Source organism: Pelodiscus sinensis, chromosome 14, assembly GCF_049634645.1.
Source record: "Pelodiscus sinensis isolate JC-2024 chromosome 14, ASM4963464v1, whole genome shotgun sequence".
In the NCBI taxonomy this organism is placed as follows: domain Eukaryota; kingdom Metazoa; phylum Chordata; order Testudines; family Trionychidae; genus Pelodiscus; species Pelodiscus sinensis.
In genome coordinates, this window is record NC_134724.1 from 19,272,324 (window position 1) to 19,295,265 (window position 22,942).

The window sequence follows — 22,942 nt, forward strand, 5'->3', positions numbered from 1 at the left end:
GCTTGTGCGGTTTTCTTGCACCTGTTGTAAGGGTATGTTTTGTGACTGTGCTACCCTTTCGAATAACTCCTGAAATTGTTTCAGGTTGTCTGCTCGAGAAGACAAAAAGGAGGGAAACACCTCTTTGACTGGGGAGGAGAAAGATTGCTGGAAAGGAGACTGGCTATCTGAGTCTGCCTGTGGTGTGTCACCATCCTCCTTTACTGGACCAGTTTGAATCGTGACTGAAGGTAAGGATGGAGGGTGAGCTAGAGAGGACTGAACCATTTGTGGGGGAGATTTTGCTGGAGTGTGAATTGGAGTAGGCGTAGTCAAGTGGTAAGATCGGTGCTGATGAGCTGTGTAGTGGGGTAGAGACCTGCCCCACTACCGGAAGGGAGAAAATACCCCTCCGGAAGCCATTTTGGATGCAGTATAGCCCCGTCCAGTCACCTGACCGGAAGGCAAGGGGCGGGGCTAGGACTAGAAAAAGCCTGGCTGAGAGCTCAGTCAGGGCCCAGCCTCTGAGGGAGACAGAGGCCTGTCCTGAGCTCCCTGACCTGGAGGCTGAGGCCTGGCTGGGGCCGCCCACAGCTGCCTTCTACGCAGCCAGGGAAGATGGCCCTGCCAGGGCTGCTGAGGCCTGGCCAAGCCAGCCAGCAGAACTACCCTCTGACTCAGAGGAACACGGGGCTCTGCTGGTGCCTGGTGAACTTGAGGACATGCCTGAGATGGAGGTCCTGCTTAAGCCCCGAGGCCTGTGGACACCCGGAGACCCTAAGGTCCTGCCCGAGCTAGAGGACCTACGGACTGACGGGGACCCTGAGGGCTTGCCAGAGCCGGTGGACCGGCTTGAACCCCGATGGCTGCCTGAACCCCGGAGCCTGACGAGCCCGCTGGACGCTGCAGGGTTCCAACCCATCAAAGCCTGGATCGGGCCGCCCAGACCCTGCTGGGACGACACTGACCTCGGCTCCCTAGCCTGCTGAAGAAACAGGTACCTGCGAAGGGCGAGACGAGAAGTGGCCCAGGGGGTAGCACGGGCTGAGAGCAGCCCTAGGCCAGCAAGTTGCGGGCTGGAGCCCCTGCTGAGCCAGTAGCAGCTGCACTGCTGCATTCAGGGCCCCTGGGCCGGGGCGCAGTGGAGTGGGTGGGCCTGCGCCCTCCTGCCACCCACTAACCAGGTGGCAGTCTCCCTCTCGCCACTGCTGCAGGTGCACTATCTGCCCAGCTCCTGCACTAGGAGCTTCTACAAACCTGTGTGTTTGTTTGCGGCCACGCCTTGCATCAGGGCCTGGCCGCCATTTATTGCCCGCCCTGAGCTAGGGCTGGGCCAGCCACTTGTTTGCGGCCACGCCTTGCACTAGGGTCTGGCCGCCATTTATGTTTAGCTGCCCCACCCTGTACCAAGGGCCTGGGACCAGCTTATTGAGGGTGTATCGCCCCGCCCTGTACCGAGGGCCCGGGCTTGCACCCTGTGCTTTGCCGCCCCGCCCTGCTCGAGGGCCCGGGCTTGCACCCTGTGCTTTGCCGTCCCGCCCTGCTCGAGGGCCCGGGCTTGCACCCTGTGCTTTGCCGCCCCGCCCTGCTCGAGGGCCCGGGCTTCTGTACTGGTTGTCATCCCGCCCTGCCAGAGGGCCTGGGCTTCCGTACAGCATTTTGGTATCCGGCCGGGATCCGGTCCGGACCTTTTAAAGGGGCCAGGACTAGAACTGTTGCCCTGCCCATAACTGTGAGTTAAGAGACTTGAGGATACGGAGAACTTCTTCCCCAGTGGCCCGGACCTGAAGCAAGGCCAGGCCCCTGAACTATTGCCTCTTGGCCTGACCTGAAACAAGGCTGGGAATAGACTCAGACTCGGACTATTTTAAAGCACGGTAGGGCCGTAGGACGGACTAGCCGCCCACTGTACCAGGGGCAGAGGAACTGCCTCCCGAAGGCCTACTGACTTACAACCAACCAGTCCCCCGTAAGGGGGGGAAGCGTAGAGGCTGTTGTGGGCACTGCCAGAGGGCAGTGTCCTGAAAAGGATCCCGCCACCTGCCCGCCAAGCTAATTCCCAGAACCAACGGCAGGTTGCGCTGTGGTGGTACGTGTACCCCGCTGCAAGCTGGTTAAGAGTGGTATAGGCCCCATGAGTTCCCAGGATGGCCACTGGGATTGGTATTAATGGGGCAGATATAGCCATGGGTAGTTGAGCCAAGGGAATTGGGGTGGATGGTATGAAGGTCTGTGTCTGCTTGGAGCCCCATGAGCTCACTGAAGCCATTGGTGAGAAAGGAAAAGTGACTGTCCTGTCCTGTGCCGGGTCCAGTGCCCGGGGATGATGGTGTAGGAGAGAAGGGAATATTTTTGGAAGAACACGGGTGCAGTCTAGGTTCCACAAGCCTAGGAGAATGGGGAGGCATCTTTTCGATTGTCACCAGTGAGGAGGGCACCAATGATGGTGGTGTCCAGTGCTGAGATTGTTATTTGCTCAGAATAGGTGCAGTTTAGGCTATGGTATCGAAGGATGTTTAGATACCGTTGGATGCAGAGAGTCCAGTGGTTGTGGTGTCTTGGTGTCTTTCGGCACCAGCAGAGGCAGCATATTTGTGGGTGCTGGCACCTGTGCTGTGCCCTTTCTTTGGGGTTCCAGCTCAGCACCCTTGGTTGGTGCCATCTTTTGTTTATGCAATGTGCCAAATATTGATGGCACTGGTGAGCGCTCAGCACGTGAGATGGATGGATGGATGGCATGGCAGGCAAGGAATGTGCTGGAGAAGACCAGGACTTACATGAATCCCTCATGGGAGAGGAGCTAGCCCTTTTTCTCATTGTTACAGGTTCTGAAGAGATCATTGTTTTGGCTTCTGGTGGCTGATGAGATTTCTGCCAGAACAAGTTTTTGAGCCTCATCTCCCAATCCTTCTTGGCCCTGGCAGTCATGCTTTGACAGTGTGGGCACTTCTGTGCCACATGGCCTTCACCTAAGCAGTTTATACATGAGGCATGCCCATCTGAGGCAGGCACTGAGTCTCTGTAGGAGTTGCATTTTTAAAGCCAGGGAGCCTGGCATAATGCTGACTGTAATGAAGAACTTGGAATAGGAAACCAAACAGTTTTTCAGCATACTGCATATACAGAGACCCCTATGATTATCACTAGGAATTTCACAGAGCAGTGGCCATAAACCCAAAAGAAAAAGTGAAACAAAATTAAAGAGGCTATATTTAAAAAAAAATAAAAATACCACTACTAAACAGAGCAGTAAATGGCACTGAAGCTTAGTAAAGCCCAAATGTCATCTTGGAGAAAACGACCTACCAAAATCACACTCAGAGTATGGTCTAATGGTTAGAACACAAGATTCAGAGTCAGGAGACAAGGTGCCAAGGCTGATTCCCCTCTATGGCACAATGAATGCAGAATTGGGGGCTCACAAAAGCAACCCCAAAACCTTATCTTTCCAGGTTTTGATATATAACACTTACCCCCAAAATCTTAAAAATGTAGATTTTGAGAATAAAATCTGCTGCAACCACCAAGTGCTTTTGAACCCACAAACAGGGATGGACACTTGAAACCAATCCCAGGGCACCCCAAGTTCTTTTCCCCAAAGAGCTTGGAAAAGAAAAGAGAAAATAGAAATTGCAGTCTGTTATGGCTGCCTTTCTGTCAGGCAAGTAGATATACACACAGACCTTCCAGGACACAAAAATGAACCAATACCGGTTACTTAGAAAAAGAAAATAACCCTTTATTACCAAAACAAGATTATAGTTGCAAACATGATTAAGGTGACTGGATGGTACGAGTCAAAAACTAATAAACTCACGGGAGTTTCCCATGGGCTCAGGACTGAGTTACAGAAGGGAGAAAAAAAAAACCATTTCTAGCACACAGACGTTAGATCCAAATTCCCAAACCAGAAAACAATAAAACCTTACGGATTTATCTAGGCTGTGCCCTACTTACAGATGGTGAAGAGTCTTTTCTTGGAGAGAGACATGTTCTCTGTCCCTCTCAGTACCTGGAGAGCAAACTGGGTCAAGAGACAAAGGAGGGAAAACCCCCAAATTCCTTTGTCTTGGTTTGAAATACCTACCTGCATTTCTATTCGCTGAATGCTACCTGGCTAGGTACAGGGACATAGTTAACCCTTAGGACCCAGGTTGCTAGCTAACCCTCAGAGTTATGACACATGGATTCTAATTCTGATCTGACAGCGACATACTGAGTGCCCTTGGTGAATGATAGATCGAGTCTTTCTGCAAACAGGGCATATCTGAGTGCATATGTATGAATTGAGTGCACCACAACAGCCTTGCAGGAAGGAAGATGAGTCATTATTTTATCTCCATGTGAGATGAGGTAGAGGTTCTTCTGCTACATTCGAATTGTGCCCATAAAAGACTCAGCTAAGAAAATCTCTACCAATACTATCTATGACTGCACTATAAGCTACAAATCCATTACTTACCTATTGCAGGGGCACAGTGGGGGACCCACCAGGTGGCTCTTACTACATTTAAAGCCAGAGGTGCAGAGGTCCCAGAGCTGGCATGAGCTGGGACTGCTCAGTCCTGGCTTGCACCACTCCTGGAAGCTAACCCTGCTGCAGCTCTGCAGTTTAAATGTACCGATAGTAGGAGCCGGGCAGCCTGCACACCTGGCTCCTACTACATTTAAACTGCAGAACCACAGCAGGAGTAGCGAGTGCCCCCTCCCTATATTGACTAATTGAGTAGTCAATGGAAATTCCATCGGCTACGGGATTAGCTAATTAAACACTACTTAACATCCCTAGAATAAAAGACAATTAACATCTATCAAGGACAAATCACCCTTAAATCTGATCAGGTGAAAGGAGATTTTCAAATACTACCAGGCTACTATATGCAACCCTCAGTGACATAAGTTACACTGACATAGTACTAGTGTGGATAGCACTAAGTTGGAAGGAGAGCTTCTGCTTGTTGGGGATGGATTAGTTATGTTAACAGGAAAGCTCTCTCCCGTTGACAAAGAGGAGGTATACCATATGTCTTACAAAAGTGCAGCTATGTCACTATAACCTGTATAGTGTAGCCTTAGCCTTAATGTATATAAATGGATGTAATCTTTTTTAAGCCATTTATGGAAACCCATCAACCAAAGATTCTGTTGAATGCAAACCTTCCATAAGACAGAACACCAGAAGTAGAGATATGAGATAAAAATAACAAACTGGGATGTCAAATAATGTTTCTTCCAGAAGCTTGTTGAAAAACAGTGCTCTAAAAAATTGATCTGGGTTACGTTCCTGATGATTGACATAAAAAATAATGTTTCTCTTTATTAAGTAGCCAACAATGAATAGAAGTAAATCACCAGTTTAAAAAAATATATCTGTATGTATTTTAAAATGTTATAAAATATGTTTATTCCCTTTCCCAGAAGAAGAAAAATTTACTTGGGCTTTTCAATTGATTTAGTGTCTTCATTTGGATTTAAGATTGGTTTGTTTAGATTTGACCTGTTTCTGAGGACCAGGTTTATGGTACTTCCAGTAAATTCACAGGGCAAGTCTGTAGCCAACCCTTCTGCAAAGGGAGGGATGGGGGGTGGGGAGAGGAAGTATCCAAGAAGCACAGGAGTGCAATATAACAATAACCTTTGTGTAGAGGGAGCACAAGAACTGCTTAAAGATAGCACTGTTGCTAATGAAGACAAGAGCATATGCTGCACCCTCTTCAATTGCTGTGCTCTTTCTACCCATCCTGTAACATATATGCTTTCTACTAGGGCAACTGGTTCCACCTATAACAACAGCCATATTCTCATACAGCAGTCATCCACCAAATATAGGAAACAAATTAGATGCTGATATGATCATATGATATTATTTTACAAAGTGGAGCCTTCACCCGATGGGGGAAAAAAGGTATGTCTTGCTGAATATATATACATTTTACAGTATGTTTTTGTGTCTGTCTGAGAGTGCATTTGTTCAAGAACACCTCCTAAAAAGGTAAGAGTTAGGGCTACCAAATATAGTATACAGCTTCCTCTTCTCCTAACATAAAGCAAAGTCAGGGTTTGATTGTGCCAGGACAACCTAAAGCGCTGGGAAAAGCACTGTTTTCCATCACATGCAAAGGGAGGGGCTGCTGTTCAGAGGGACATGATATAAGAGTGGCCACTGGGGGGCAGTGAGTCTGCAGGGGAGAACTATCCTGCAGAGTATCCACTGGGGGTAGCCGTACCATCAAGGGAGTGGCCAGAGGGCTGTGGTTCCACCATGCTGCCTGCCAACACAATGCGTGAATAGACCCTTTCTGGTTCTTGGCCATAGTATGAGGCAGGGAGAAAAAAGGCTGCTGGTGGCCTGAGGGCTCTGGGGAAGTGGAGTAAAAAGCCCCCTGGAGGCTGGAGGAGATTGGGGGAAAGAGATGGGACCTCTCACCCTGAACCCCTCCTCATCACCTAGCCCTCATTCTCTCACCTCCTTTGCCCTTAGCCTCCTGCACGTCCACCATCCCACAAATTCCCAAAGCCCTGCCTTGAGTCCTGCACCCTGCACACCACCAGCCCGCTGCCCTGAAAGACCCAGGCAATGCTGGTTAAGTCTGCTAGTACAGAATGAAGTAAAGTTGTCCAGTGTCTACATATAGGGTTACCAAATGGCTTTCAAAAAAATATCAGACACACAGAGGGAGAGGAGAGAACGGGAGGAGGGGGGCCAGTGGAAAGGGGAGCAGGGCTGGTCAGGAGGAGTCGGGGGGAGTGGGGCTGATGGGGAGGGGGAATGGCTGGTGGGAAGCCAGGCTGGCTGGGAGGGGGCTACTATAAGGTGGGTGCATAACTGGCTGGATAACTGTTCTCAGAGTAGTTATTAATGGTTCACAATCCTGCTGGAAAGGTATAACAAGGGGTCTATTTTGGGACTGGTTCTGTTCAATATCTTCATCAACGATTTAGATAGTCGCATAGAGAGTACGCTTATTAAGTTTGCAGATGATACCAAGCTGGGAGGAGTTGAAATTGCTTTGGAGGATACGGTCATCATTCAAAATGATCTGGACAAATTGGAGAAATGGTCTGAGGTAAACAGGATGAAGTTTAACAAAGACAAATGCAAAGTGCTCCACTTAGGAAGGAAGAATCAGTTTCACACATACAGAATGGGAAGCAACTGTCTAGGAAGCAGTACGGCAGAAAGGGATCTAGGGGTTATAATGGATCACAAGCTGAATATGAGTCAGCAGTGTGATGCTGCTGCAAAAAAAGCAAACATGATTCTGGGATGCACTAACAGGTGTGTTGTGAGTAAGACACGAGAATTCATTCTTCCGCTCTACTCTGCTCTGATTAGGCCTCAGTTGGAGTACAATGTCCAGTTCTGGGCACCACATTTCAAGAAAGATGTGGAGAAATTGGAGAAGGTCCAGAGAAGAGCAACGAGAATGATTAAAGAGAACATGACCTATGAAAAAAGACTGAAATAATTGGGCTTGTTTAGTTTGGAAAAGAGAAGATTGAGAGGGGATATGATAGCAGTTTTTAGGTAGCTAAAAGGGTGTCACAAGGAGGAGGGAGAAAAAATGTTCTTCCTGGCCTCTGAGGATAGAACAAGAAGCAATGGGCTTAAACTGCAGCAAGAGAGGTTTAGGTTGGACATTAAGAAAAAGTTCCTAACTGTCAGGGTGGTTAAACACCGGAATAAATTGCCTAGGGAGGTTGCGGAATCTCCATCTCTGGAGATATTTAAGAGTACGTTAGATAAATGTCTATCAGGGATGGTCTAGACAGTACTGGGTCCTGACATGGGGGAAGGGGACTGGACTCAATGACTTCTCAAGGTCTTTCCAGTCCTAGTATTCTATGATTGTATGATTAACTCGGCCATTTTCACTTTTAATTCTAATGGGTCCAGTCCAAATAAAATAATGACTATCACCACTTTGACCTTTTACAGTGTCTTCCTCACAACCCTATGGGAGGTAGGTATGTTCCATTCATATCATCTCTTAAAAGCAAGGGATAATGAAATACATAATATTCACAGAACTATTGTGAGGCTTCACTAATTAAATTACTAGACTTCTACTGGCATTTTTCCTTTGGGATAAATGACTTGCTCCGTATCAGACAGCACATTAGTGGCAAAGCTAGGAATATAATTATAGATTTCAGAGTCTTAGGATTTTGTTCTAAATGATTGATTTAAATGACGACTTTCTGGATGAGCATTAGTAAAAACTAAATGAATATTGTCAAACAACAAGAGTGGGGATTACATTGTACTAAAATCATAAAAGAAAAAAATAAAAGAAACCATCTTAAATTCCTATAATTTTAAACAGAAACCAAATATTTTATTTTTAATATCTGAGTCTTAAAAAAAATAGAAAAGAAAGGAGCCATAGTGCCAGACCCGTGGTAGGCCAAGTTTCAGTTCTGAGCATGTATTTCTGCAGCCAAGAGAAAACGTCAAGGGAAAAAAACAGGTTTTATAATGGAAAAAGCTGGCAAGCTACTTAATGCAACTAAAAGGTGAAGAATATTTCACACCTTTTAACCATGTTAGCACTACAGGAAATAGTATTAAAACATTTTTAAAAATAATTAACGTTAACAAAAATTAACAAGTATGGAAATACAACAAGGAGGACTGATCCCTGGGTAGTCTCAGCAAATATCTGAGCTGCTTCTAAGCTGATGTCACCCAGACAATCCTCTGAACATTATCAGCACCCCAGCATAACTGTCAAGTTCAAATGCACAAAACGGGCAAATCTAGCAGGCCTTGCTCGGGCAAACCTTTCACCGAAGTCACTGGGTATTCTGTTTGAGTAATCATTAACAGATTTATCCCTCTGTCTCACAATAATACCCTATTTCCTTGGCTAGCTCCTTAAAAAGTTCATAAAATCACTAACAATGTAGACACAGAGTTCCAGACTTTTTACATGTGCACACCAAAGGTATTACAATTTCCCTCAGCATAAACACAGATTATTCTTCTATTTGGCATCTTTCCTTTAAAATGAAGGAAAATATTGTACCTTTCATTATTAAGATAAAAGCTCTACTATTAAACGCCACAATCTCTAATTTAATATAGGGCATGCTAGTCTACTTTCATTTGCCATAACACATGACCAGATGTCAGCCCTGGATGTCACAAGCCACCCAATAAGTTATCATTTCATTTATTTTCTACATTACTGAAATATTAAGAATCTATAAAGCTTAGGCTAGAACATCTGCATGAAATGAAACTATGTTCTATATTGATGATATTTACAAAACTAGCTCAAAGATAAATTGGTCTAACAGGCAGTACCTAACTTTTAAAAAGTTATCGTAAAATAATATTCTCATATTCAAACTGTTGAATACAATGTGGTAGCTGTGTCGGTCCCAGGATATTAAAGACATAATATCTTTTATTGAACTAACTTTCGTTGATGAGACAGTCAAGCTTTTGATCTGAAGAAGAGCTCTGTGTTAGCTTGAAATCTTGGCTCTCTCACCAACAGAAGTTGGTTCAATAAAGATATTACCTGACCCACCTCGTCTCTCTAAATTGTAGAGCAGCAACATTACTAACTCTTACATAACCTCATCACTGTTGATACCAAGCACCGAGCCAACATTTAATAACCAAAATGGCAACAAATTAGGTCTCCAGTGTCTGTGCATAAAAGATCCCCCATATGCAAATGTATTATACATCTCCTTTATGAAAAGAAGTTTGCTATGACACTGTCCTGTCCACTTCTATTCCCATCCATCAGATGCACCAACTCCACAGGAAATATTCAGTGAAATTGATACTATTTTAGTCATAAAACAGTAATTATAAGGCACTTTTATGCTCTTGAATGTAGCTCATTCTTAATTATTGCAGCATGATATTCTAGCACAACAGATGTCCTGGTTGGCACAGCTCAGTGACTTTTTGATCTCAAACACTAGAAAGTGATCATTTCTATGGAAAAAGGGCATAACACTTAATTCAGGAAGAAAACTCTGGGGGTAATAATGCAGTAAACAGGGATAGTGGATATTTTCACATTATACATTAGTGAAACAATTTGCTTTTACCATAAAAGGAGCTTTGCCTTCAGCTCATATAAGGAATTTGTATATAGCCTTATTCTCAAATACACTGTAGCCAATACCAAATTCCCTGCAATCACAGATGAGTCAAAGGAAAAATTGTCCAGAACCATGTGCCAACAGACGACTGATTATGCATCAGACCCATAGGCTGTTTTGCAGCCAGCTTAGGAGCCAGCAGTTTAAGATTAGCCAAAGGAGCAAACCCGTGCCAAGTCAGCACTGTAATTGTTTGTTCCATTAAGCATAAAGAATGCCTTTGCTTCAGAATTTTATATAGCAAAATGTAATATAGTGTTAATATAGTGATAATTACTAGCTGATAAACTATCTTTTTAAAAGTCAGTCATATTTCACTGATCAGACATCAGAAAAATGTCTTAACAGTTTTTAAATCTATTTTTAAAAACATTGACTATCATAAGAAAAATACAGACTATAGACTGTAGAATTCTGACTACAGAATTCTGTGTGATGGGAGGATTTCGATAATGTTTCATGGTTTGGTGTCTCCGTTGAGCCCATTGTTATATATAAAAACAAAGCAGTAATGAAATAGTGGGAAAATAATCCTCAGAGTTCTTGTGATGTGATATAAAATACCTAGCCTTGCCAACTGGCAGCCCTGCCAAAAAAAGATTATCTGAAAAGCACAGACTACCAAGTAATTTGCACTCTTTGTGTCATAAAGAGACCCACAAACTTTCCACACATATGCAGGTAGTCCCTCAAAAGTATAGTCTGACTTTTTGTCTGTCTTGTTAAGGATATGTATAGTGGTGTCTGGGAGTGTATCTTTGTCTAAATGGGAATTGGTAGCTGAATGGGAAGCTGGTAAATGATATCTTTAGCAAATGTGTGTATCAGCATATGGGCTCTATCAAATGAAACAAATATCATTCTTTCTAATATGGCTATATGTCTCAGACACGGACCTTAAATTCTTCTCAAAAGGAAAAGACCTAAAGAAAAAAATTTTATGCTCAGTTAACCTACCCCAATCTCCTCAAATACCAGCCCCACACACACATTTGTTAATGTATGTTTTTAATTACCATTTCAAAGAGCATTTATTTAATAAGTGATTTAAAGCTCATTATGCTGATTTTTCACAAAATTGGCTCAAGACTCCACACCTATCACCAACTGGTAGCACCATTCCATATTCTGTATGAATTTTTTTAAAAAGGAACTTCAACACCTCTGCAGGGGGGAAATAAAAACCCCTACTTTAAAAAAAGCATACAATTAAATATATATTTTGACTTATTATGATGTATGCACATAACTCATTGATTTTGAGAGAACACGTCCCAATGTATTTTAGTTCAATGTTTTATTACTTGTGCACTAAGAAGTTTCCAAATTCTTATTCTGTGGACTGTTTCAGAACAGAAGAAGCCCTCAAGGATCACCTTCCTTCCAATCTGCCTCGGGGCATGCCTTGTCCATTCTAATGTGCTACAAAACAAAGGAATGTACTCTGCAGTTCTTAATCAAGCAAAACTCTAACTTCAAAAGACGTTTTGGTCAATTAAGGATGGTAGAATTTTGGCCCACAGTTTGAGAAACGTAGTACTGGCATGCCCAGTTGTATAGAAGTCAGTCTCCCTAATCTTAGAGGAAGACATGCCATACTCTGCACATTTATATCCTGCCTGTGTTAATCCTCTTTTCAGTACCTACTTAAATAGAAACTTAGATAAAGGCATTCCATCTGCATGCAGCAAGTACTTAACCTTCTTTCAGTGCAAGTGGATGTAACTGGATACAGTCTGAAGTGCACAGAAAGCAAGTGTTTCCAGGTCTGTGCTGGGTGATACCTTTCTCCCTCTCTCTCCTACTTTATCCTAGATAGCCCATCAGAACATTGACTGTATCTACATGTTTCAACAGAACCCATAATTACTCTAGTACTAACTTTGGAAGAAGAGAACCAATTCTGTAATGAATTAGAAATAATTATAATGACTGCCAAAATAAAAGAAATGAGTTAAATTCAGGTAATTTCACAGGTTTTCCAAAGATTTCCAGTGTGACATTAAGTATTCAATTGATCAGTCTAAAATTGCTGTTCTACTTACAGGCACTAGGTTATCACATTCTTTTCTGCTTTCTCCCCCTGTCTAAAATGTGTCCATCATATTCTATGGGCACATTTGCAAAAATATAAGTACTCAAAAAAAATACTTCAACCATGCACCAGGTTCATGCCATGCTTTCACAAATATACCAGAGAAGCACAGTCTTTCAAAACCTTCCACTGAGAACTCCAGGCCCCTATGTGTGCAAACTGAAGGACACCACCACCACTTTCCCAGTTAATCTCAGGTGCTAGATGGAACACAAGGAGATGGTACTCTAAATTACACTGGAAATGAGCCACAAATGGCTTTATAAGGCACACGGCTTTAGCTCCTAAGATACCAGGTCCAATCTCACCTGTTACCATATTAAACTATATTTTAAAAGCTAATTTGGATGGTACAAAATAGAAATATGAACAACAGTCGATTAGTTGCTTCCCCCTCCTTGCTGCTTCTATCAGAAAGAGACAGCAAGTGCGGGACAAGAGGAGGGGATGCTTCAAAGCAGCAGAACTGTGTGAAGCCTGGCCAGACCCTAGGCTGCATGTGGCGCTGCTGCTTTGAAACGCCATGTGCAGTCCCCAGCTGGCCCTGGGCTGCATGCAGGGTTTCAAAGCGGCAGTGCCATGTGGAGCCCGGAGTCAGCTGGGTACTCCCCTGCTGATCCTGGGCTCCATGCAGCCTGCTGCTTTGAAATGCTGTATGGAATCTGATTCCGGGCTCTCTACAGCATTTCAAAGTGGCAGCACCGCATGAAGCCTGGGGTCAGCTGGGGACAAGCTGACCCTGGGCTCCATGCAGCACTGCTGCTTTGAAATGCCACAGGCAGCATGGGGCCAGCAGAGAGCACAGAGCATGGAGACTGCACCATGTGCAGCCCTGAGACTGTTGCTACACTTCAAAGGCGGAGGCACCCTTATCGATTAATCGATGCAAATTGCATTAACTATTTGATTAGCCAATTAATCTAAATTTAACATCCCTAGTACAACGGCCTGGATAAGACTGGTGAGGTATGCACATGAAAAGCAATTGCAACGTTCTTCCCCATAAAGTTTGGACAATTGGCACTACCATCATCTGGATGGAATCCAAGATTGCGAACTTCATTAACTGTATTAAATGAGCACCATTTCCTCTATATGTAAACTTGCAACACTAGCTCATGGTAAAGCAAACTCTGCATACATGCTCCTGTTGATATATTAAAACCAATGATTTAGAATCTGGAAAGTTTCCCTTGCTTCAAAGGAACCAATTATTTTCTTCTAAATACTGAAAGCATTGCATCATATTGCTTATCTAAATTCTTTCATAAATTCAAACATTAGCCCTGGCACAATCACAACATTTATGTTTAAGGCACTGTTCACAGTTATGGACTGTTTGTTCTGTTATTTTAGCAATGTTGTCCCAGTGAAATCTGACCTAACACTCTCTCTTGCTGAATAACTGAATTGCTTTTAAAGTCTTCATTAGAAAACAAGTTACTGATACCTTAAGACTTCAAAAAGGAGCATCACTTTGGGGGATTTTTTAAAATACATGCACTATACACTGTCTTTGTTGTCAGGAAAATCAAGAGAAAATTACTTTTCAAAAACAATGCAAAACAATTTCTAACATAAATGTAGCTAGAATAACTCTGAGGGATGCATAAAGGTAAAAGAGGAACAAAAATTAGGTTTAGGGTTTTTTTTAATGCATAGTTTACTAAAGATTTTTAATTTTAAAAAGCAATTGTTGCCCCCACAACATTTACAACTCAAGCATTGCGTGAATGCACAAGAAATCCATAAGACAGAATGATTTAGTTTACTTCTTCTGTTCCAAGAAATTTAAATTTAAAAACTAAAACAGAAAAAAAAGGTGAAAACTGAATTAGATTTTTAAACTGTTTCTTCTTTTAATAATGCAAGGAATTATAAGCAGATCATGTAACTGAAATTTTGAATAAAATGAATACAACTTTTATTATGATTTTTACACCAAAATTATAGGCCAATTATAGGTTCAAATAAAGTGAACACTGATTTTAGACCCTCCTTACATAAGAATGTACCGAACAGTGGTGGTGAAAACCCAAACCACAAAAACGTTGTTTAGAGCTGTGGAAGTCTGAGCTAAAAACAAAGTGTAAACTGTGAGATTAGTAATTCATACGTTTTTCATGTTCTGATCTGTTCTGTACAAACATACAAGGGCTACATAATGAGATTTTTTTTCTCCATTTTTTCTTATTGGTATTGGTATTAGTGGGTGACAAATCCACTGTAAGTGAATGTTGTTTACAAAATTGCCTTTGTGAAATTACTAATCCAAGTGGCTGACAAATGATTGAATGTGGCCTAACTGTACAAGTCCCAACTCATTATCCAGCTGTTGCAAAAATGTAAATAAAAAAACTCTATAAAGACAGATCTTTAGGAAGTGTGGTTATGCAAGGTACTCAAGATGGATAATGACATTTGGTTTTCACCACACTATTTTCTACAGTACTAAAGCATTCAACTTCCATTGTTCTCTCGGTAACAGGTATAGCTTTCCCAATAGACCAAAAGTCAGTAAACCTCTGCTTCAGTGAAAAACTATTTTTTTCAAAAATATTAGATTCAGATGCAAGAGTTGATTGGTGTTAAGAATAGTCTCTGATACCAATGGCTCAAGATCCACCTTCCTGTGAATAATGGCTCTGGCAAGGTGTGCTAAGCAGTTTTTGTTTGTTCTGGGGCTTTCTGAAAGTGCTCAACTAAAGTTAAAACAGAGAAGCAACAGGGCCTGGCTGAAAGCTGTCAGGCCCCAAAACTATGTCAAGAACCTTTGGAGAGACAGGAGGTGCTTTGGGGAAACATCCAGCTTCCCTGCTCTGCTGAAGATGTTCTCTGCTAGCAAAGCCATAATTACTCTTTGTTGCTTACAGGAGACAGACAAAATAACCATGCAGTAACCATACAGACAAACTAAACAACACACAGTAACCATGCAGACAAACTAAAGAAATGTTTCTTTCAAAAAAACAGGAGTGACTAGGGGTAAGGTAGGTCTGTCCCATTTAGAGTATTTCTTATCTGCCTGCAGGAGGGAAAGAAAACCTTTAAAAGGGGTGTGAACCTTCAGACTTTTCTGAAGACTCATTGCTACAGATATGATAAGCATCTTGTAGAGGCTATCTCTGCTACAATTAATCACTTAGCCCTGGTATACAGGTAGTTCCCGGGTTACGTACAAGATAGGGACTATAGGTTTGTTCTTAAGTTGAATTTGTATGTAAGTCGGAACTGGCTCCAGATTCAGCCGCTGCTGAAACTGATCAGCAGCTGACTACAGGAAGCCCTAGGCAGAGTTGCTCTGCCCCTGGCTGCCTGGAATCAGCTGTTGATCAGTTTCAACAGTGGCTGAATCTGGACTCCTGGGACAGAACAGCTGGGGCGCTGCCAGGTAGGTCCCAGCAGGACCAACCCGGCAGCACCCCAGCTGCTCTACCCCAGGCGTCCCGCAACAAAAGCCTGGTCTGCTGGGGGCGGGGGCGCACTAGTTGCGCCCCCTCCCCTGCCCCCAGCAGACCAAGGAGACCCGAGCAAAGCCGCGGAGGCGCAGAGGTCCCGCCGCCTCTGCGGCTTTGCTCCTGTCTCCTTGCTGTGCTGGGGGAGTCCCCACCAGCACAGCAGGGAGACAGGAGCAAAGCCGCAGAGGCAGGGGACCCCGCCACCTGTGCGGCTTTGCTCGGGTCACCCTGCTGTGCTGGGGAGTCCCCCCCAGCACACCAGGGAGACCCGGAGCAGCTTTTCTCGCCCCGTAGGACACGGTGGCGGGACCGCTGCGCTCTGGGCAGTCCCACCGCCTGCGAGCTCCGGGGCGAGAAAAGCCCCGTTCGTAAGTGCGGATCCGACGTAAGTCAGATCCGCGTAAGTCGGGGACTACCTGTACACTAGAACTTTATTTTGAAATAACTACCCACCCCCAGTTGAATTTATAAATAGAGCGTCCACATTACCAAGCCCATTATTTCAAAGCAACAGGTCAAATTAATTAAAACTTAATTTTAAATCTGTACTCCTGCTTTTCATCAGAAATAACGCTAAATCCGAAATAGTTATTACAAAATAACGATAGTATGGATGCACCAGTGCTGCTATTTTGAAATAAATGGCTTCTGGCAACTGCAGCTCTGACTACTCTGGTCACACCAGGTGTCTCCACTACTCTCCTCCTCCTGCAGAGCTTTTGAAGTCCTGGGAATAGGAGACTTGAATGTGGCCTGCTGTGTGAGCCCTGTGCAAGAGACCAAGACCCGAGGCAGAGAGGAGCCACCCCAATGCTCCTTCAGACCCTCCAACAGCTGTCAGTACTTCTGCTGCTCCCACAGCCTCCAGTGACCAGGCTGCAGGAAAGCTCTGGCCTGGACTGGTGCAGAGATTCTGGACCTCATTGAGTTGTCTGGGGAGGAGTCCAACCTTCAGAATATCCACACTAAGGAAAAGGAACGTGGATAGATATGGTAGGATCGCCAGAAGCACATTGGGATACTAGATCAGTGCCGCATGAAAATAAAAGAGCTGCGGCAGGCGTACCTCAAGACTAGGGACCAGAGCAGATGCTCGGGGGCAGCACCACACACCTGCCGCTACCACGAGCGGCTCAATGACATCTTGGGAGAGGGGCTGGTCACCTCCCCCGCCGTTGTCATTGAATCCAGCCAGAACACGTCTGGCATCAGCCTGCAGGATGGTGGGGTGATAGAGGAGGACAACAATGACGAGGAGGAGGAAGACAGGCAGGTGACCATGCCCACCAGCCAGGAGCTGCTCCTCACTTTAGACCCAGACGCACCACCAGGATGTCTCCCAGGCTTCTAAGGAACTCAAGGAGGGCACTTCAGGTGACTTTTCTAATGTTCACTATCTACGAGCAGGGACAGATGATGGGCTGTGAGGGACAGCATGATCCTCTCTCGACCTATTCGACCTGGAGGATCACACATCAGCCTGTTCGTGTGTGCATATGGTGAACCAGTGCAGAGCACTCAGCTCCATGATGCTCTCACACAGGAACCCCATGAACCTTCTCAAAAGGTTCCCGGAGAGGCCTGCCTTATTCTGGCCTCCATGGTGGGACACCTTCCCACAACAAGCCACCAGTAAGTACTCTGGGGTCATGGAACCACATAGTAGTGCCACACATGACACTCAGGCAACATTCACTCCTGGTCAAGCATGGTGATGTGGAGGAAAGTAATCTCATGCATGGGAACCTGCTGGTAGGAGGAAGAGGAGGGGAACCCATTAATACCCTCTCAGGCGAGTGGTATCTGCCATTCACACACACCTCCCCGTACACATCCGCCCTCCTCCAGCAGGCAGGGATAGAAGTTCTTTCTTTGCGGGATGCCACCAGTGCTGGACCTGGCATCTGCAAGACATAGAAGGAAGCCATGCTGCCACCACCCCTGCTCCTGCCCGCAAGCTCCTGGCCCAGATGGCACCTTCCCATGTCTGTTTGTCCCTAGGTCATGGGTGTTGTGATGCTCCCATGGGGTGTCCATGCCCCTGCTGGAAAGCTCCCACTGTCTAAGCAGCACATGGCCTTGCTTGAACCACATTGCCATCATCTGAACTGAGACTTTTTGTGGCAGCTCAGAGATTAGGGCAGGCTTCATACACAGTGTCTCCTATAAAGGACTGCCCTTTTAATTTTTCTTCACAACCCAGACAGCGTGTCCCCTACCTCCCAATCCATCTACCCAATTCTGCGGGATCCCCAAGCAGAAATGCACCAGGAGAAGCTTATGAGAGAGCAGGTAGTCTGCCTGCAGTCTCTAATTTAAGGACTTGAGGAACAGTGCCAGGAATGGGCCATAGATCGGGAGGAGCAACAGGCCTTTCGGGAGCAGAGAAAGGCCACCTGGGAGAAGCTGGCATACCAGCATGACACCATATTCTCCATCCTCACCTAGGTGATGGAGCGCATGGCATCATGCATGGAATGAGCCACCAGGCACCGCAGAACCCACTTCATGACTTCCCCTCCAAGGCTCCTCAGGGGCTGCCAGGGCCCCAGAACACGGGGCACTGGCACCTCTAGCGCAGCTGAAGCCTCCAGACAACCCGCAGACAAGCACCACACTCTGCCCCATCCCTGAACTCCCTTCCCCATTCCAGGTTTTTTCCCCCCAGTCCCTCCCCTTGTGTATGTCCCCTCCATAAAGACTCCATTTTTTCAACAACACTCTCTTTATTGTTTGTTTTTCAGAGGAGGAGGAAAGGGAGGGCCACAGAAGGGAAGGGTGAGGGATGAAAGACACAAACAGGGAATGCAGGGGCCCCTTGTGGAGAGGCATGGGGAACAGAACTGGCCTTGCATCCAACTCTCCTTCAAGGCCTCTCTGATGAGCACAGCCTCTGGCTGTGCTCTCCTGATGGCATTGGTGTGTCCAGATGCTCAAACTCCCTGGCCAGACGTTCAGCCTTAGCTCCCCACCCTGGCAGAAAAGTCTCCCCTTTGCTTTTGCAGAGGTTGTGGGGCACACAACAGGGGATATTGCACTCACTGAGGTCCAGACAGGTGAGGAGACTCCTGAACCGCCCCTTTAAATGCCCAAATGCACATTCTGCCAGCATTTGGCACCTATCCATCCTGGTGTTGTACTCCTCCTTGCTGAGGTTCAGGCTGCCCACACAGGGCTCGTGAGCCAGGGGAGCAAGGAGCAGGCTGCATCACCCAGGATCACTATGGCCATGTCCACCTCCCTGACTCTTTCAGAAGAGGCAGGAATTCTGGAAGACGATGTCGCTGAAGCATCCCTTGTTATTCACAATGGCCTGCAGCACCTTGGGGAAGTACCCCTTTTGGGGCCAGGATGGGGATGTGCATGCTGTTGATGGTTCCCCCTCAGTTGGGGAAACTCATGGCAGCAAACCCCTCAACAATGGTGTCCACGTTTTCCAGAGTGACAACCCTCCATAACAGCACATGGTTGATGGCCTTGGCTACCTGCACAAGCACAGTCCCGACTGTGGATTTTGCCATGCCAAACTGGTTCCCAACTGAGCAGTAGCTGTCCAGCATGGCGAGCTTCCAGAGGACAATGGCCACACACTTCTGCATGGGGTGGCAGGTCTCATGCAGGTGTCTTGTCGCCTGAGGGCAGCAGTGAGCCAGTTACAGAGCTCCAGGAAGGTGGCTTTCTGCATGCGGTTCTGCAACCACTGCTGATTGTCCCATCCTTGCCTGACAATGTGGTTCCATAAGTCCAAGTGGCTTTCTGCAGGGTGCAGAGCATTAATGGCATGCGCAGCAGCTGGAGCACCAGGATTTGGGTGAGCAGAGTTCATCCTCCTCATCCTCATCCTGCTGGCACAACATGTGCGCAGTTTGGAAGTACTGTGTCATGAGGTGCAGTACAAGGCCTGTGAACCTGGCACTGCTTTGCAGCAGCTCTGGCTCCATGGTGTGAGTGCAGTGGCATCTGCACCAGCAACCAGAGCACTACAAGGCACATACCCACAGTATCCCTTTTCTGTCCTGTGAAGTGGGGGGGAGACAGTGGAGGTGTGGCTTGTGAGACGTAGATGTAAAGAGGAGCCGTGTAAGTACGCACTGCCGCTTACTGGACCAAGCAGCCACAGGAAGCATCTGCCCTCCTGGTGCCCTCCCCAGAGTGCTTCCGAGAGTTCTAAGTCCAAGGCAGGCGCTATTCAATGTGGATGCACTATTTCAGACTAATTCAAACTAATGTCTATGCTTCCCCATAGTAAGGACACTCTAGTTCAAATTTATTAAATCGGGAGTTAAGTCAAATTGAGTAAGTTAGGGTATGTCTACACTGCCACCCTAGTTCGAACTAGGGTGGCTAATGTAGGCATTCGAAGTTGCAAATGAAGCCCGGGATTTAAATATCCCGGGCTTCATTTGCATCTTGCCGGGCACCGCCATTTTTAAATCCCCGTTAGTGCTGTCTCCATGCCCGCGGCTACACGCGGCACGGAGTAGGTAGTTCGAATTAGGCTCTCTAATTCGAACTACCGGTACACCTTGTTCCATGAGGAGTAACGGTAGTTCGAATTAGAGAGCCTAATTTGAACTACCTACTCCGTGCCGCGTGTAGACGCGTGTAGCTGCGGTCCCAGAGTCCGCACTAACAGGGATTTAAAAATGGCGGCGCCCGGCAAGATGCAAATGAAGCCCGGGATATTTAAATCCCGGGCTTCATTTGCAACTTCGAATGCCTACATTAGCCACCCTAGTTCGAACTAGGGTGGCAGTGTAGACATACCCTTAGTGTGGCAGTCAGAGCAGGGGGCTGCTGAGGCCTCATGGAAGACAGATACGCGGGGAGCTGGGTACGTGATTTTATGTTCCCTGAGTAGGCTGCTAAAGACTGTGGCCCAGCCAGCCACATCTGAAGCCCATCTGGCATCAGCCTGAAGGGAAGGCTAATTGGAACACCTGTGGCCAGTTAAGGTGGATGAGCACACTAAAAAAAACCTGCCTCAGACAAGGCTGGGGGGGAGGAGAAAAGGGCCGGACTAGAGAAGAGGTGAAGGAGAAGAGAGCAGTTCAGCGCAAGGAAACAGACTCAGGACAGCCGGCATCAAGGCTTGCTCCTCGGCATTAGGGAGGAGGTACCACAAGAAGCGTTGGGGAAGTGGCCAAGGGGGCAAGGGCCAAGTTACAGAGCCCGCTCGGGGCTGCCCCCACCCATAGGGCCCTGGGCTGGAACCCGGAGCAAGTGGGTGGGACCGGGTTTCCCCAAACCCTCCCCCCTGGTTGGAAGGGCCAGTAGGGAATGGATAAAGGACACTGGACTGGCCAATGATGAAAAGGGCTCTAGTAGCGGGGTACCCTCACCTTCATGGCAGTATTAGGAACTCCGCAAGCCTCTGAGGCACACAAAAAACCCGTCAGGAAGCGCAGGACCCACGGGGCTTAGCCCAGACTTTCCAACATTAGTAATTTTGAAATTGTTTCCTACTGCAGACATGGCCTCACATATATGATGCAGCACATGATATACAATCTAAGTGCCAGACACCTCAACTGGAGAATATTTACTTCAATTAATTAAACCTTTTTTAATAAAAGCTATATACTTTATAAAAGTAATGGAGAATTATTTATCTCTTTTGAGATAATTAACTTTCTGTCTCTGACTTTATCTTCTCTTTCAAATGTTAGCTTCCTTAACGGAAAAAAGTAATTAAGATTTGAACAAGCACACTGAAGATGTAGAGCATTATTTAAGTAGCTAGCATTGTATCCTTTTTATTTTGACCTCAAACCGCACCCAGCCTCAGACCATAATTCTGGAAAGAACATGTCAATAGAAAAGTTCCCTCCACTTTTGTCCCATTTCAAGGGTAAGTGAAAGTCAGTTCAAGTACTTTCAAGAGTGTCCTTAATTAATCAATATTGTAGTACAAATATTTTACATTTGTTTTTTCTTTGTAATTTACCAATTTGTTTTCATGTTGACACTGGTATCAATCTAGCAATGATTTCATTAATGCTGCCCACAATAAAGCATTAGTCAGACTTTTAATTTTATTAAAATATCAATACCAGAAGAGTTAAACACATCCTGGTTTCAATTCTAAACAATAATTTAAAAGGCACAGTGAGTAGCTTGAGAAAACTTGGTCTTTGTATATTCAATAAATGTTGAAGTTTGCACTCTCCTGCAATTTATCCCAGATAAAATTTTAAACTAATTTCTAGACATTTTTTATTAATGAGTTCTCTCCACATGCTAGTATTTAAAGAGATGCAGTTTTGAGTTTCACAACAAATGTAACAGTATTATCACTAAGGGTATGTCAACACAACATGGCTATTTTGGGATACCAACAAACACAAAAAAATGAAAGATGGAGACACACCTCCATACTAAAGCAAAAGATATTATTAAAACTGTTATAACTTGACACTAAGTTTATATGCGTCTTTACTGAAGCTAACAAAATATTTATTATTACTTTCTCATTCAGGATCGGTCAGGGCCTGACCGTGCCAGACCAGGGAGGTCCAACCTGTAGAAGAGTGTTGCATATTCAGAAGCTGAAGGTGTTACCAAGGCCAACCCTGGAAGCATGGCTCTAATAGAAGAGTAATAGCAATCAACTATGAATCTAAACTAGCCTGAAAGAGAAGTGTTTTTCTATAAATTTCACAGAAACAGGAAGGAGAAGAACATAACACCTCTGACAAGAGCTTCTCTCTCTCTCTCTCTCTCTCTCTCAAACACACAGACTCCCCCTCCCCCTGTTAACTTCGTAAAAGCAAGTATTCCACAACTCATCCTATATTTCTACAATCAAGCTGCCACAACAGCCAAGAACAGAAAGCACTCAAGAAGAAACTAGACTGAGAAAGTCGCCCCAACACCACACCATGGATTCATGAGAGAAAGTTACTATGACACAGCCAAAGGATTAAATTTTTTTAAAAAGCAACTGTCCAGTTATTATTCTCACTAATAATTTATTGGTAATAACTTGATGGCCTCCATTTGTCCTTAAACAAATATTTTTATCACACATAAAAAGTTTTCAGATATCTATAATAAGATACAAAGAGTGAATTCACAATAATTATGTATTGCTTGTCATCATGTTGAATTCTGAATAATTTATTATTTATTGACTGTATATTTTTTGTTTTGCTTATTGTTTTCTTTTTTCTTTGAAAATAAAACAGCCCTGGTTATTTTGCTTAATCTTGATCACAGTGTCCTCTAGACTCAGAGTATGTTAAAAAAAAAAAAAACACAACACACACCATGGGACAAATAG

General features: G+C 45.1%; 1 protein-coding gene and 1 long non-coding RNA gene across 12 annotated transcripts in view; one reads left to right on the forward strand and one right to left on the reverse strand.

Annotated features, from left to right (window-relative positions):
- The window catches only part of ADAMTSL3 (ADAMTS like 3), a 372,565-nt gene that overhangs the window by 233,980 nt on the left and 115,643 nt on the right, over positions 1–22,942 (reverse strand). The gene's annotated exons all lie outside the window — the stretch shown is intronic.
- Positions 91–22,269, forward strand: LOC142818307 (uncharacterized). The gene is made up of 3 exons (XR_012895740.1): positions 91–230; positions 5,746–5,884; positions 22,139–22,269. It is a non-coding gene; the product is annotated as an uncharacterized LOC142818307 (long non-coding RNA).